Below are 7,012 nucleotides of genomic sequence, written 5' to 3'. Positions count from 1 at the left end.
AACTCTCCAAAATTCTCTCACAATTGTCTCCAAATTCGCTCTCTTTTACTTTACAAGTTTGTTATCGAACAGCATTTTGTAAAAGTTTGTGCAAATTTGTAAAAACTTTTGGGTTATCGTACATACCTATTTACACAATTTAGTACAAAACATTTAAAACAAGCTCTTTTATACTATGTTTACATTTACGAAATCCACTCGATTTCTACTGTCAATTCCATTGCTTAAACGTCAAACGAAATCCAATCGATTTCAGATGAGTTTTCATTTGACGTATACACAAAGGAATTGACAGATGAAATCGAGTGGATTTCGTAAATGTAACCCAAGCATTAGTGGGGTTTTAGAACAAAAGGCTCTACTTGCAGTTGAAAATGTATTAAAAACTGAACATATTTTACAAAATAATGTTAGATTGTAAACTCAGCCACTTTCAACTCTTGGTAGCGATCAACAATAGGATGAGAACAATTTTCGGATACAACATTCCGGTTCATTGTTTGTGTGTGTTGTAGAAAAACAAAATTACTCAAACGATGACAAAAGCGAAAATAAATAGTTAAACAACTTGCAATAATTATGTATTTGGAATTAATTTAAGTTATTTGATACACATTTGTGTTGAAGTTCCTATTTTTCTGAATGAATATATTTGGTCTGTTCCTTTACTTTTGAAAATTGTAAAACTGGCTAAAGTAGCAAAAGTTGTAATCTACTTCCATATGAATTGTATGGTGTCTGAAGTAAAGGAATGCTTTTCGAGTAAAAAGTTGCAAAACTTGAAGATTCTTGCACGTAAAGGAACAGGGCTATTGTGTGCGTGTGTTTGTGTTATTGTATATGTGTGTATGTGCGATTCCTTTTTTTTCGTCGGTAACTGACCGATGATTTTCGATAATTACCGACATAAAAATCGGTAAAATGTGTGTACAGAATAGCTATTACCGACAAATATCGACATTTGTCGTTAATTCCATCGGTAGAGAGTTACAGAATCGCACTACTGGTAGATTTTGGGCGGATTTAGCAAATAAAACCTGCAAATGCGCTAAATCCGGCCTATAAGTCCCAGTCCACACTAGTGTGAATTTCATTAAAAAAATTTATGAAATTATGCGTTCTTAGCTCGAATTCCTCACTACTGTATTTTTATGATTTTACTCCACTATGGAACTCGATCTAGAGACTCATAATTTCGTGTCAAAATTTCAGTGAAATTACTATAGTGTGGCCCGAGACCATGTCAAGGAACACAGCTTATGTTCGATCAGCTGCACATATTAGAGCTGGTAAATCATCGATATTCTCAACATTAAGTACAGTACACATTGTCAGTTTTGAATGATGCTTTTTTGCAATTATCGAAAACTGTCCAACCGTCCAGCAACCACAAAATATTTTGTGGTTACATGATGAATGACAAAAATGAACGGTCACACTAGCAAGCAACAACAAAGCTGTCATTTAAAACTGACAATGATATTTTCGATATCATGTTTAAAAATATAGATTGCTATCGATATTATCGGTAATTTGTCAACACTATTTTGGGAATAAATATGACGGAAATCTCTATGCCTTTGTTCACATTTTACACTAGTACTTCACAGAAATATGAAAGAACAAAACATAGCTGCTTGTATTATAAAAATATACAAAAAATACAATTTTCTTTATTGAAAAATTTGTACGTGTGTAAAATATACTAATATGAGGAAAGAGTGGACGATATCTCATACGAGAAATCGTAAAAGTGTAAAACGCGACTTTATTACATTTTCCGTAAATGTTTTCTTTGCTCGCTATTTATGCATTTAATCACATATTTTTGTTTTCCAATCAATCACAATACTGTTTAAATACGTGTTGTACCATTACCATTTTAATTTTTGGAAAGTATTTTTTTTTTTTTTTTTTATGTGTTATTTTTTATGTACTCATAAACAAACATCAGCTGACAGTTTATATTCTGGAAAAGCTAAGTGTAACCAGCAAAGATTAACCTTCAATAGTGTAACCGGAGTATTATACCCCGTTTGTATTTAACCGGGTTAACCCAGTGAGTTTGGGTTTCAAATGTCAATTTCATAGCGTAATAGACCATTTAGATGTCAATTCCATCGCTTATATTTCAAATAAATCCTCATAAAGAAGGTTAACCGTGCAAAAAGCTATAATATAAACAGCCTATAAAAGTCCAGTTAGTCCCAATTTACATTAGGCGAGTTTACTTGCGGCAATTGTCAGTTTGATGGAGAGAGAGGTGAGGTACATGGTAACCCTTTGCCTCTCAACACCCTCTCTCACCCACAAACTGACAATTGCCGCAAGTAAACTCGCCTAATGTAAATTGGGACTTAGACTACGCTGGATTTAGCAATTATCTGGTTTTATTTCACACTGGATTTGCTAAATCAAGCATAATAGTACGTTTAGACTTATAAATCCACTCGATTTCAACTGTCAATTCCATTGCTCAAACGTCAAATGAAATCCAATCGACTTCAGATGAGTTTTCATTTGACGTATACACAAAGGAACTGACAGATGAAATCGAGTGGATTTCGTAAATGTAAACATAGTCTTACAGGCGTTTTAGACTTCATTAGCCGGATTTAGCTCATTATCAAGTTTTATTTGCTAAATCCGGCCCTAATCCACCAGATTTACCAAACAATAATAAATCCTCGTGTTGAGTGGATTTGTTTTAAACTCGGCATAAATCCTCGTATACAACTCTGTTTTTTACAACATGTTGCTAGAAAATACAAAAAGTTGCAAGCTGGTACTAGAAACTAGGTAGATGCATAGGAGAATTGCTATAATAAAAATAATTTAACATTTCAAAATTTGTAAACAAGGAGGAAAAATTAAATTTACTTTGATATACAAAGCTAGTTTTAATCAACCAAGACTAATAGTACGTTTAGACTTACGAAATCCATTCGATATAAAATGTCAATTCCATATCGTATATGTCAAAGAAATCGAGTGGATTTAAAATTGTGATTTATTTGACCTGTACACTATGAAATTGACATTTGAAATCGAGTGGATTTATAAGTCTAAACGTAGTACAATGCTAAGTTTACATTTACGAAATCCACTCGATTTCATCTGTCAATTCCATAGCTCAAACGTCAAATGAAATCTCATTTGAAATCCATTGGATTTCATTTGACGTTTAACCTATGGATTTGACAGATGAAATCGAGTGGATTTCGTAAATGTAAACATAGCATAATATTTACGATCTCTAAACGATAAAATAATTAGCTCTGTTCCAAGGCATATTTACTAAAGGTAGAAGTGACAACCAGCTGTATTCTTACTTTTTTGTAAATTTAGATTTCAAAATGTAATAGGGTCTATTCATGAAATTTGAAACTTCGAAATTTGCTAACATAAAATACTTATTTTCATCGTAAACGTGTAATAAAAATTGCATACGAGAGTTCTGAATGCGTTATATTTACATTTTGATTCAAATTTGTTCTATTTTAGAGGATTTTCAAAATGTATTTATGTGTTTCCTGAAAAAATTTTGGAGAGACCCTAATATTCAATATTTTCTTTGACAATTAATTTTCAATAACAACAATGTTGTTTTTGTAAATTTTTTAGTTGTTGTAATTCATGCACATACCTTCTATAAATTTGTCTTGCTCTGTTCCAGAACTAAAAAGTTTTTACAACTTTTACCACTTTTACACATTTTGCGTTCCCGTACACAAAATTTATATGAAAATCGTTTACGACTTTTACAACTTTTACGACTTTTACCACTATATAAAGTACGGGAACAGGCCAATTATTTGTTTGGTAATTAGTTAGCATAGACAGCATAATATGCTAACATTTTCAATACCAAACAATAAATTTGAAATTTAACCTTTTTTGAAGCGAATTTAACTTAGGCTTGGTTTACATTTACGAAATCCACTCGATTTCAACTGTCAATTCCATTGCTTAAACGTCAAATGGAATCCAATCGATTTTTGACGTATACATAAAGGAATTGACAGTTGAAATCTACTCGATATTGTAAATGTAGTATTACAACAACATCTTTTGACGTTTCATTTCGATCAGATGGTCTGATGCATCTACCTTGGTAATTGTCCTATGACTAACTAAAATTAGCTGATTGCCATTTAAATCCTCCAAAGGTATATCTAAATGCAACGAGATTTGCATTGGATTTATTAAATCCGAATGAGGATTATGGTAAAACTTTGTTTAGACTATGCACTTACACGATGATTAAGTGTATTTTCCCGATTTATTTGACATATATTGTATGAAAATGACAACTTCAATCCACTGGATTTGCTAAACCAAGCATAGTCTAAACGGGGTATTAGTCTAAATGAGCTATAAACGTGAAATAAATCCTCATAAAAAAGATTAACGCGCAAAAAACTCTCGTGCAAACGCCGTTTTATACATAACGATGTAGTTTATTTCATTTAATTTGTTTACTTTGTCCAAAAAATGCGAACACTTCACATTTTCTTAACAATAGGCACTCCAGTGCTGTAAAATACAATAATTATTTTAGGCATGTCATTTTATGCTAAGTTATATGCTGTTTATATTAGAGCTTTTTGCAGGGTTAACCTTCTTTGAGAGGATTTGTTTGAAATATAAGCAATGGAATTGACATTTAAAACCCAGTCGGTTTGTTAAATCCGGTTATATATAAACGGGGTATTATACCCCGGTTACACTATTGAAGGTTAACCCACTGGGTTTAATAGATCCAGTGGGTTAATCTTTGCTGGTTACACTTAGCTTTTCGAGGATATAAACTGTCAGCTGATGTTTGTTTACGTATACATACAAAATAACTAATAAAGTCGTGTTTTACACTTTTACAATTTTTCGTATGAGACATCGTCCCCTCTTTGCTCATATTGGTATATTTTACACACAGGGATACATGTTTGTATCATGGTATCAAGCGTACTCATTGTTAAAAAAGTGTCTAATTTAAAAAATAAGTAATTTTATGATTTTCAAATAACTTTAGATTTATTAACTCCATAAAATCTCATGCGACCAATCGTAAACGTGTAAAACACGACAAATTCTGTTGCAAAAACAGTTGCAACTTATGGTACTTTTTGAGTAGAGTTGGATTTTTTTTTGCACAAATACCGAATACAACACTGTATTTTTGGTGGATTTGTGCCGGATTTTAAATAAACCCAGTCGTGAGAGGATTTAATTTTTGTATGGCAAATCTGGTCAGATTTGACCAGATTAAGCAATAAATCCTCATAAAGTGGGTTAACCCGGCAAAAAACTGTAGTGTAACCGCACTATTAACATTTACGAAATCCACTCGATTTCATCTGTCAAATCCATAGGTTAAACGTCAAATGAAATCCAATGGATTTCAGATAAGACTTCATTTGACGTTTGAGCTATGGAATTGACAGATGAAATCGAGTGGATTTCGTAAACGTAAACTTAGCATTAGATTGGAGGAATGTCTTCTCGAGAGAAAGCTATTCCGCGAGAATTGAATTTCTGCAGAATATTCACGAATGGACTGTTAAACTTAAAAATAAAATACTTCTTTTCATCCTCATAGCTGGTTTGAATTACGAATTACGGATTTCATCTGTCAATTTCTTTGCGTATACGTAAAGTGAAAACTCATCTGAAATCAACTGGATTTCATTTGACGTTTGAGCAATGGAATTTACAGTTGAAATTGAGTAAATGTAAACTGGATATATGCGTTTTATAAACAGCTCTGAATGCTTTTTATTTACATTTTGATTTAAATTTGTTTTATTTTATAGGATTTTGAAAATATTTTTGTGGTTTTCCTGAGAAAATTTTCAGAGCGATCCTATTATTCCATATTTTCCTTGACATTTTATTTCCAATAACAACAATGTTGTTTTTGTAAATTTGTTAGTTGTTGTAATTTATGCATCTACTATCTATAAATATGCCTTGATCATAACTAATAATAATTGTTTTATTAGGATGAACTTTGTATTGAAAAGCCAAATCATTTTTTCATATTTGCTCTGTTCCAGAACCTGCAAGAAGCTACTATTTTTTACTACGATAACACTTTTTCCTTTATGTTATCGAAAATAATAGTAAAAATTAGTAGATTCTTGCAGTACTGGAACAGACCAATTGTTTAAAATTTTTGCACATTTTTGTTGCAATTTGCCGATGCAACTACCTTGTTTATTGTGTCATTTTTGTGACGACGTAAATAAACAAATGTAAATGGCTCTGAATTTCTCTCAAGTGTCAAAACAAAAGCGCATAAGTTTATTTCTTTTGATTACAATTAATTGTTTTGAGGCATTTTTGAAGGGAATCCATATCTTCTACAGGTAAAGTGTATGATTGGTTGGCACTGGCATATATCTAACATAATTCTTATTTCATTATTTTCTTAAAGCGAAGAAAACCAATACAACGGATTACATCACAAAGGAAACTCTTAAGGAAATACGCTCTAATATCTAGTGAAGTATGGACTTGTTGTTGAGATGCCTATGGTAAATCTTGCTGACCTATCCGAGGGTTGCCGAAAACGAGACTTAGCCATTCATTCTAAACATATTTTGGAGAGCTGTTGACGATCAAAACCCATATTTCCGGAAGTATTGATGTGACCTGGGCCCCAAGGACTTTTTATGGCAATAATTTCAGCCGATCCAAGAGGTGGACTTGAATTCGGGCGATGGGCATAAGTATGAAGCATCTCAGACCCTTCAAATAAATTTATATAACTATTTGGTGTTGTGATCTTTATTATTAGAATCTTATGTCGATTGGCATCTGTAGAAGATGCCAATTAAACGTCTTTTAGTCTGTCTATTCTATAGAAGACCTCTTTAGGCGTCTTCTATTCTATAGAAGACCTCTTAAGGCGTTTTCTATTCTGTAGAAGACTTCTTAAGGCGTTTTCTATTGTATAGAAGAACTCTTATGGCGCCTTCTATTCTATAGAAGATCTCTTAAGGCGCCTTCT

At 32.3% G+C, this 7,012-nt stretch overlaps 1 long non-coding RNA gene across 1 annotated transcript; it reads left to right on the top strand.

Moving 5' to 3' along the window:
• The first annotated feature begins 6,247 nt into the window (after positions 1–6,247).
• LOC141391004 (uncharacterized) lies at positions 6,248–6,773 on the top strand. Its single transcript, XR_012409541.1, has 2 exons — positions 6,248–6,368; positions 6,437–6,773. It is a non-coding gene; the product is annotated as an uncharacterized lncRNA (long non-coding RNA).
• Positions 6,774–7,012: the final 239 nt, after the last annotated feature.

Source organism: Musca autumnalis, unplaced genomic scaffold (assembly GCF_047663935.1).
Source record: "Musca autumnalis isolate F117 unplaced genomic scaffold, ASM4766393v1 scaffold_1, whole genome shotgun sequence".
Taxonomy (NCBI): Eukaryota; Metazoa; Arthropoda; class Insecta; order Diptera; family Muscidae; genus Musca; species Musca autumnalis.
The sequence above is the reverse complement of the archived record's forward strand: the minus strand, read 5'-3'. Positions and strand labels throughout refer to the sequence as shown.